Below are 11,425 nucleotides of genomic sequence, written 5' to 3' on the forward strand. Positions count from 1 at the left end.
AAGAAAAAAATGGAAGGTTGGGGAAGTTGATACAGGATAAAGTTAGATGCTCAAGGTATGCAATTTTTAGATGATTTGCCAAAGTGAATAGTTTTTCACTTGGGGTAGGATTTCTTAGTTTAGAACGTGAGTCTATTAACAATATATGTTAATTTTATTACGTATTGTATGTCTTTCTATTAATATATGTTATATTTTAATCAATTACCTGCGATATACACGAGTACGAATTATCGATTTGTGTTGGGTTGTGTTAACAAATCTGAGAGGGAATTTTGGTATGAGATGTCGTGAGAGGTTATTAAAGAAGGCACAACAACTCTTAACATACCCGGCACTTGTCGGTTACAACTGGACTCGTGATTTCGGTCGGCTTATTGCTGACATAAAAACTAATACACCGGTATTGAGAATGCTATCATTTCTACACACTGTCAGAATAATCTAGAACTTTTTATCGTCGATACTATAGAGGTATGTTTATATTTTATAAACTTTTTATTTTTTTATAACTTTCGGTGCCAATTTATGCTAATTACAGGGAGCCTGCAATGGTGCAAGACAATTAGAAAGTGGAAAAGGCTTGGGGTTATCAACTGTGAGGTCACGAGTTTGATTCCCTTCTGAAACCAGTTTTATTTTATTATTTTTACATGATTAAATTGGGGTATTTTAGGAATTTAGGGTATTATTCACTTATATGCATACATGTTTGATTTAGCAGAAGACACACGAAGATGAACTAACATTTGGTGAAACATGCAGTGGACTAACTAACCCAAAGTTTTGTTAGAGGAAAAAGAATTGGGGACTTTATGGACCTGTCTCAAGATAAATATATAAAAAGTTAAAAAGTTATAACAGAAGACTCATGGAAAAAGAAAAAAAGAATGAATGATACAAAAGTAAAGCCAAGTATTATTGTGAAATGGAATACCACTTTCAATCCAGTGGTAATAATTAAGCGGAGTTAGAAAAAATACAGTACTTCATAATGCTAAAGGAAATATGGGTGATGGATAATTTGTCCCGGTCCAACCGACTTGTAACACTGGTGACTCTTCGCTCCAACCCAAATGGTTATTTCTTGACGAAATCCCCTTGAATTGTCCTCCTCCTATTTATCATCTAGGAGTTCTTTGTATTATTAGTATTTTTACAGGTTCAAACCATTTGTTTTTTTTTGTTTCACTTCACTACTACAGACCATGTCTGTTAGAAGCGGTTAAAAGTTACCTTAGAGACCGGTTCTAGGCTCATCGCTTCTAATGGATTTTGGCCTTCGTTTGAAGTGGTTTTGTTTTTTCATATTTATTTTGAAGCGGGTTTCTCTTTGAAGCGGTTTTACTCTTAAAACCGCTTCTAACACACAAAATAAATTACTGATTATACAGCTGAATATAAATACCAAAATACAGCTCATATATTACTGATTATATACCAAAATTATACAGCTTTGACTAAAGAACAAATCTGGATATTTAACTCAATAACAATATTAAGCAAAATAAACATCTGCATATATATATATATATATATAATGTTTCCAAAATCGTACAACATTTCCAAATTAGATCAAAAGTACTTAAAGGATACAAGTTTTCAAAATTCAACATTAAAAGCATACAAATCTAATATAAAGTAGGCTTGTTCGCGAACAATCTATCAAAAAGCGATGGAATTACTCCCATTATGGTATCATCAATCTCCTTGAGCTTAACAAATCCCGATTCATGCCAAATATAAAAACAAATAAATAAAGTTAGAATAACCGAACAAATTAACCACACTATTATATATAAGAACCCGACAAACGTTATCAAAAAACAACCCATAAACGAAAACACGGAACAAAAAGCATGACCTTCATTTTAAGTTTCGATCTAAAATCGAACCCGACCCAAACAAACCCAAGCCAGAATAACCAAACATATATTGTTACTAATCCCAGTTGACTAGAATACCCTTAGTAACAAAAGTTAACATAATAAATCCGAACCCGAACCAAACAAACCAAAGCCCAAATAACCAAACATATATTGTTACTAATCCCAATTGACTAGAATACCCTTGTTAACCTAACAAATCCCGAACCCAACCCAAAGAAACCCAAGCCTAAATAACCAAACATATATTGTTATTAATCCCAATTGATTAGAATACCCTTGGTAACCAAAGTTAACCTAACATGCGGTTATAGAAATATTTTGTACATACTACAACTAACAAACACATATAAGCAATAAAACTACTACAGGACATGTGGATTACTACTAATATAAGAATATTATACAACACATGCAAATAATAATAAAACTAATATAAGAAATATTGTGTAGATACAAACTAGATATGATAATGATAAACATATATCTATATATATATATAGTGTAATAAATAAATATAGTATAATAGTGTAATAAATAAATTATTATAAGTAATTAGAAAATGCTTGCATTGTTGGAGAATTGATTACGATAATGATAAGCAAATTCGAAAATATGCTTTATGACCATATATCCACATTCCCAACTGCCTTGTTGTTGCTTGCACTGCAATAAAAAAAAATACACTTAACTAGAAACCAATTAACAAAAACTAAAAAAAAATACAAAAAATAGAAAGCACACCTGAACCATTTTCCATGTAAACATTTTCCCAATAGCTTCTCGAATTATGATCGTAAGAAGATAATTTTCTTGGTCCTTTACGTCTTTTAAAGAGTCTAAAATAATGCTTCTTTACGTCTGGGGGAAATTATAAACAAAATCCAATGACCCATAAAACAGATTGTTATAGAATAATTAGATAAAAATGTAAAAATAAACTATATAAAAATTAATTAAAAAACGTAAAAATAAAATATGGATTACTCTGCCAAATGGGGAGCAAGCAAATAATCTTTATCTTTATGAAGAGTTAATATGTTAATAATGTGACGTTTAACTCTTTCTAGTTCAAGTTGGCATAAACGCGCGGTGATAAAGTCTGGGCTTAGAAAACCGCATGGCCTGCCTAAACGAATAGACTCCTCCTAGAAATACCTTAAATCAAGAAAAAGAAACATTATAAAATTAATAAAGTCAATAATATATGAAACCGGTATATTGTACAAAAAAACTTACATTTCAAACTAACTTATGATGGTGATATCAACCCACCCTTTTGCGAATACTTTTAATATCCCCTCGTACTCGATCCAATTTGATGTTACCGTGGAAAACATCCCGTCAGGTGTAGAAAACCCAACTGGATCAGATTCCCGTGTAACGTAACGATGTAATTGATCAACCAAAGTTTTAATCCTTTATGATCGATTCTTAATTACCTATAAAGCTTTATCAATTTCTTTGGACTGCCTTTCTTGATCAGATTGAGCGGTTTTCTTCACTTGTGAGTGTTCAACCTTAACTCTTTTGGAAGTGGTTGAACTCGATCATCTTCCAAATTAGCCCACTAAAACAGCAAAATGATGTTATAATCTAAACATGCACACACACATATATGGGGTTGTAAACGAGCTAGTTCATTAGCTTACGGGAGCTCGACTAAAAAGTAACCCGAACCCAACTAACCCGAAACCCGATTAATCGGAACCCGACTAACCCGAACCTTAATAAGGTCGGGTTGCTTGTTAGTTTTCTTTTTTAAAAAATTCTATTAACCCGGCACGATTAACTCGAAACTGGATCGGGTTGACCCGATTAACACCCATACACACAGACCATAGTATGACTAAAGTGAAGTGATTAATTATCAGAGTGTCGACCAATTCATTATTATCAAAAGTAAGATCATACGAATAATCAAATTTTCTATATTGATCGTCTTGAGGTGAAGTGGTATATAAGGTGAAACGTTATCATTGTGCCTCGAGTCACTCGCTGATTGGTGAGGTGACTCAGCGTCTTTTATCTACAATTAAACAAGTAATATACATTAAATAATAATAATAATAATAATACAAGAAAATATATACAACTATTGATAAGTCAAATATACCTTTAAGGCGTTTATGGGTCACTAAACACATTTACCAAGGGTGTGACTCATTACCCTAATTTTATTGGTGCATGTCTGATTGGGGACTTGGAAACCCACAACTCTGGCGTGATGGTATCTACTTTTACAATCAAACAACCCTCATTTATGAGAATGTATTGTACGATACTATCCTCTGAAGTAGGATATACCTGTCCTTCAGCAATGACTATTTTCGCAGACGCATCAAAGTGCATAAACAATTCACACGTACGTAGATCCTGCAAAAAAAATAAAGTTTAAATAAACAGTAACTTGTTTGATTCTGCTCAAGAAATCAATATGATTTTGTAACTTATTTGATTTGATAATGTTATAGTTAATTGCATATTACAGATTTGAACCGATTAAACCCAAGAAAGGGATAATCGGACCAGCCCTAAACCGATTAAAACCACACCAACAACCGAGCTCGGTCTAAAATACTTCACAAACTTTCGGTACTTTGTTCGGTTTAAACTTAATGATTTTGTGGTTCTGTTCAATTTCGGTTACAACCAAATAAAACCCAATCGACAAGCTCGAAAATCGAACAGACGAATATTCATGTGTTTTACTAGAAAGATTGATCAATCAATATTGGATTTATTATTCGTTAATATTCAGCTTTCAGACCCTTTTATATATTACCTGAATTACTGCATGATTGATATAAGATACACAACTAGAGTCATGAGAACATGGGGTCGCGTCTACACTTTGGCTCTCTTGATTCAAGTTAACCCCCTCATCACATTCACCTTTAAACAATCCTAAAACAAAGTGTGATGCACCTAAAAAAACTAAATTAATATACTAGAATAACAGTATAATATTTAGAATTAAACTAAATTACCCTTACACATGAACGTCATTACCTAATACGTATGAATATAGTCGTGTTCAGCCGCCGTGCTCTGGTCCAAAACATTCTGTTATTGGATTAGAACTCCTTTCATAATATGTTCCGTCTTCTATCATCATTTTCTCAATACGTCCCTTTGAAAAATTATAAATGTTATAACATAGAATGATATTATATTTAAAAAATGTTTGTGCATAAATTTACCAATTCGTCAACTACGTCATCAATTGTATCAGTTTTATACGAGCTAGTATCTTTGTCTTTTCCTACTCTAGCTGCGGCAAACAATTTAGAACGATGATCTTTCAAAACTTCAAGATGTGGATTAACTGACACGAGTTGAGGCCATTAATGTTCCATGTTATCCCGCAATCTACTCAATCCACCACGTCCTGTTTTAGAGTGGTATTTTTGTGCTTTTGCACTTTTGCTTGTTTTTTCATGTATTATCTACAAAAAAATCAACAATTAATTACTAATTTTGAAAAAATATAAAAACTAATTACTATGTATTACTTCACACCACACAAGCAAGCGCGAGCCGAGCTTTGACTCTTTTAAGATACCACCACGAGTCTACCTGAGTGATGAGATTGAGGGACACCTATACTTTTGATGCTATCCAAATAACTCGTGCAAAACTCGGTCGCCTCTTCAGACGTATATCCTTTAACAATAGAAGCATCATGTCGATAACGGTTTCTAACATAACCTTTTAAGATACCCATATATCTTTCAAAAGGGTACATGTAGCGTAGAAATATAGGACCACAAGCTTTAATTTCTCCTATGATATGGATTGCTAGGTGAACCATCACATCAAAAAAAGACGGATGAAAGTACATCTCAAGCTCACATATGGTTACGATAATGTCTTCTTGTAATGCATCCACTGACTCGGGATCTATAATTTTCGAGTGAATCTTGTTAAAAAAACAAACAAAGTTTTGTGATGGTATGTCGGGCATTATCGGGTAACAATCCACGGATTGCAATAGGAATCATATGTGTCATCAAAATATGACAATCGTGAGACTTCATACCAAGAAACTTACAGTCTTTCATCGACACCAGCCTTTTAATGTTTGCAGAATAACTGGATTGAACTTTAATGTCATGTAAACATTGACAGAACTTTTTTTTTCATCTTTCGAAGTAATATAGCACGCAGGTGGTAGATAAAAACATTTGGCCGTCACAACAGGAGCAAGCTCTTTACGTATTCCCATTTGTACCATGTCTTGACGAACTCTATACCCATATTTAGTTTTCAATGGAAGGTTTAACAATAAGCCCAAAAGGCTGTCATATACATTTTTCTCGATATGCATAACATCTAGTCAATGTCTAACTTGTAATTCCTTCCAATATGGTAAATTCAAAAATATTGACTTTTTATTCCAATTGCCATCGGTGGAAATGGTTGTTTTCTCGCCACGAGCTGTTTTCTCGCCGTGAGCTGTTTTCTCGCCGCGAGTTCTTTTCCCCAGCACAATATTTATATTTTTAACTCGGTCAAATGCATCAAACTGTTGCCTTATTGCTTCATGTTCTGAATTCCCGTCAAACTCCTTCTTATCTCGATAAATGTGATCACAAGGAACAAATCGTCGATGTCGCATGTAGACGATTTTTTTTTGTATTTTCTCAAATGCTTTAACTTATCTCATGTTCACAAATAGGACATGCAGGGTAACCTTTAGTATTGTATCCTGACAAATTAGCATATGCTGGAAATTCACTTATAGTGCAAAAAAAATCATGGCTCTAAAATTAAATCTCTCCTTTTTATAAGCATCATACACTTCCACACCAGTACCCTATAGAGTTTTTAATGTTAGGATTAAACACACACACGAAAGCAATAAATCAACATGAGGATTTAACGTGGTTCAGTCTAAACTGACCTACGTCCACATGTGGCAACTAAATATTCTTTATTGAGTGACAAATAATTACAAGTACATAGCGTCAAGTATATAGTATATAGAGATACAACTAGGGTTAGCATCTTATTCAACCAGAAATCCAAACCGGCCGGGCTACGGTCTGACCACCCTACACCTGCCTGCCCTTTAGACTTCAAATAATAAACCGGGCCAACAAGGCCTGCGAAACCCAACAATCTCCCACTTGAAGGCCTTGAGTACTCTCGTCTGCACTCCTGATCGTACTTCTATAATCTAAACATCTTCTAGTTACCACCGCATTCTCATCAATTAACCTGAAGGCCCGTTGAAGCTCCCCGGAGCTCCAACATCAGTCATGGCTAAAACTGCCTCTGACCTGTTCTCCGTCCCTACCGGCTCCCACTGTAACGACCTACCGGATCCTGAGATACTGATGGAGGCCCAAGTATTGAAGAACGTGCCTTGTTATATTTGGAGGCCCATGATCGTGTTTCCAAAGGTGACCCACGAAAACGGGCATAACTTGGCCCACGAAACTCCGTTTCAAGCCCATTACCAGTCAAATCGAAGCTTGAGACGAGGAGCACATTGTGGAAAATGCTTGCGGTAGTTTGGCCCTGTCTGAAGCCCAAAAACGCCTCCTAAATAAAGTTATGGGCCTTTTTATGTTTTTTTGTCGGTTTTTGTATTTTTCTTTCTGGGTTTGTGTTTGGCCTATGGCCTTTTTTGTGCCCATTTCGTATTAGAAACTCTATTTATATCATGTTTATGTAATGTGGATGATCAGACTTGAATTTTTTCAATAATCATTTTTCTCTTCATTTTCCCTTGACCTTTGGGTGGGATTTGGGGGTTTTGGAAGTTCATCACGGGTATTAACTGAATCAACGTGATTCGATCTTTGTTTTCGTTTTACCGCTGCATCAAATACCCTAAGAACAAACACTCTCCATATTCAGCAAGTAATCCACTAGAGAGACTTTTACAGTTGGAATATTGGTTTTCTTAATTCACGTTAAACGCCACATCTTCCGACAACGACAAAGTAATACAAGCCCTAGCTTTCTTGTCTAACTTCTTCCAATATGCTTCTGACAAATTTTCTGGTTTTTCATCCTCAAACACTACATCCAAATCTTTTTTAACAAAGTAGCGCTTCAATTAACATCTTCCACCAACCAAATTTCTGTCAATCAAACTTCTGTATCGAAACCTTTCCGTATTCTGCCATAACAATGACTAAACAAAAACCTGGATAAAAACAGATATAGACACAACAATGGCACGGGCCTGAACTTAACGGTTGTTCTTCTAAACTCTGTTAAACAATCAACCTATTTCAAAACGCAGCGGAATAACGAACTAAATATCAGAAACATAAACTTTAAACTGAAACGATAAAACCTGACAAACGCAGTTGGCACTGGTTCTCGGTTTCTTTAACGCTCCTTCTGATTTGATAACCGTTCTCCAAAAAATAGATCTGATTCAACTGTTCTAGGCTCGTAGTTCACAAAATAGGATTTCAACCCAAATTAACTTGTTGGCAAAGCTACCAAAAAAATATCAATTCAACCTAATTCCTTAGTTTTGCTACCCAAGTTAAAAAATATAAAGAGGAAACTATTCTGCCAAAAATTTGGGCCCACCTACTACCCTTTGTCAAACCAATAAAAAAATTTGGTCAAAGCTCATTTTCTTCTTCAACCTGAATGCATGCATGTCTGCAACTCAATCCAAAAGAATAACCCTATTCTTCGCGACTTGAAACAAAAAAAAGGCGGTGGCTTACGATGGTAAATAAAGCTTTCGAATAAATCACAGTACCTGAAACTCAGGTCGTCGGTGACTTAGAATGAACCCTAGTCGTGATTGCCGTGTTGGGATTAGTGGCGGCGAAACAATGACGGCGTAAACCCTAACGGCAATCGAAAAACCGTAGGTGGCGGCGAAACCCTAGCACAGTAGGGTGGCGGCGGCTGGATTGTTTAACGGTCACTTGGCTGGTTCTCGTGTTCTTCGTGTGATCCCGAACCTAGCTCTAGATACCACTTGTTAGGATTAATGCGTATGACGTCAACACATTAAAAATTATAAATACAACGCATACATAAAAACAAACAAGCTAAACTAAACTTCATTAAAATTAAAAATATAATAAATCTAAAATAAATGAAATGGATACACATAACTTGCATATTTGAGATAGATGTCAAACTAAAATTGGGCTAGAGAAATTCATACACATGAACTTAATTAAAGTTCAATTCATTATCATGCCTAAAATAAATATCTTAAACAATAAAATTTTTGGCTACTTTAATTGATGGATCAATAAAAACACATTTGAGGTGATATATTAAACAATAATATACGTTCCGCATCAACAACCAACCTTAAATACTTAATACACACGTAAATAAAACAAACCATATAATATCTATCTATAATCTATAATATATACCTATATAATAAAAGTGTGGATTCTTCAACAACCTCTCATGTTACTTTTCACCTGGATTCTTTAAATTGATTGACATGTTGCATCCTCAGCATTTTATTTGGCCACTAGGTTATTAACCCGTGTACGACACGGGTGGAAATATTGATATTTTTGAACAAACACATGTCATTTGAAAGGACAACATAAGTTGTTATATGTTATTCGGGACGGCAACATACTTAAAGTTGTAAATGATATTGGTACGAAAATAAATGATTATGAAACACAAAGATAAACCCAAATAACATTCAAATTACAATCTTTGAAAACATAATCAAAGGTTAAAAATGTAAAATTTATAAGCTACAAAAAATACATCCTTATAAACCATATTTATTCTCTATTTGTAACTTTGTCTTCCTTTTTTAATATAAGAATTTTAGCACCACTCTTTGCTCTTGATAAATCTACATAGAGTTGTCTATATGTAAATATCAGGTCTTTGAGATATATGTCAACTCTTGCTAGACATTGACCTTGACTTTTGTTAATGTTCATTGCAAAACAGACTACAACTGGAAAAAACTACATTCTCTTCAATTTAAGCAAAAGTTTCTTATCTGAAGGTGTTAGACCATAACGAATTATATAAGTGTGATAACTAGTATTAGTACCTGAAATAACTTTTAATTCAACAAAACGCCAACCCAAATTAATTACTCGCAATTTAGTTTCATTACACAAACCATTATTCTGATCCATATTGCTTAGTCATATTATTGGCACACCGACTTTTAGAACCAATCTATGAGTCAAAATAGTTTCGGTCTTTTTGAATTTATTTAGCATAATGTGTTTATGAAAGTTTTAGTTCAAATTAAAATATAAAAAAATAATTTGTATGATCTTACTAAAAAACCAAAAAAACTATTTTTTTTATATAGACCACAACTAAATTTGTGAATTTTGTTGCTAAATATAGAAACAATATAAATTGAGTAAACCAAATATAAGTAAAAAAATAATGGAGAAATATCTTTGCGTCTCTAATTAACATAAACTGATTCGTATACACATCTTAATTAAAACACATATTTTAATTGGTTTTTAAGAAAATAAAATAGTATTGGATAACTTAAAATTATGTTTCGTATCATTTCTAAAAAATAGAAAAAAGAAAAGTGTAAGCATACATTCAATGTTATTAAAACTTTGTTTATCAAAAAGGTATAATGTAGTTAATAATAAATACATTAAAAATCGTTTATAATTTTCTGTTACAAGTGTCTAATTTTTAGTTAATAACATATTAATTTTTATTTACTATATTTTAGTTAACAAAAAAAATATACTAATATATAGTGTATTAACACGTTTAAAATAAAGCGTTACTGTTCAAAATGCTAATAAGAAGTTCTCTTGGCGTTAAAGCTGCACGTTTAAAAAAATGCATTTTTAAAAAACATTTGAAGAGTAACTAAAAAAATATTAAAATGACTAACCGTTTAAATAACTCATCTTATTGAAAGACGTTGATTGACCCCAAAAATTTTGTTTCCTTTAATTTTGAGCAAATCTATAATATAAAATAATATGGTTAGCATATGAAAACGATGAACAACATAAATATAAAAACAGAATTTTATAGAGCATGATGTTTCAATTTTGCTGACTTAATGAATGATTTTAATACATAAAACAGAAAACTTGGAAACCAAATACTATTAACTTTAGTGACAATTGTAGGTTATTTATATTTGGTGTTCATAAAGATATTAAAGACATGGAAATAAAAAATATACATAGGAAACAACAATAACACAACTTATCCTACTGTATATGTAGACTATCGGCTAACTTGAATCGACATAAATGATTAGAAATGCATTTATGTAAAACTATCTAACCCACCAATGTATTTCTAGAATAGTAGCCCATGTTAGACATGGGTTGAAAACATATAAACAACCATAAAATTTCATAACTAACATTTTAAACCAACACAAATAGTTAACTTAAGTTTGTAACCAAAATATAAAGCATTCAACTTGTGCACATAAACTTACACAAACTTAGTATACACCTAAATTAAAATATCAAACGAAGACATGAACATGTTATAATCATATTAGCCCACCATCAACTTCTTCGACATTTCATAAAAAAAATCATTTTGTTTCACAATCT

Source organism: Bidens hawaiensis, unplaced genomic scaffold (assembly GCF_021521415.1).
Source record: "Bidens hawaiensis isolate Kalapana, Puna unplaced genomic scaffold, B.hawaiensis_p1.1 tig00042372_1, whole genome shotgun sequence".
NCBI classification, from domain to species: Eukaryota; Viridiplantae; Streptophyta; class Magnoliopsida; order Asterales; family Asteraceae; genus Bidens; species Bidens hawaiensis.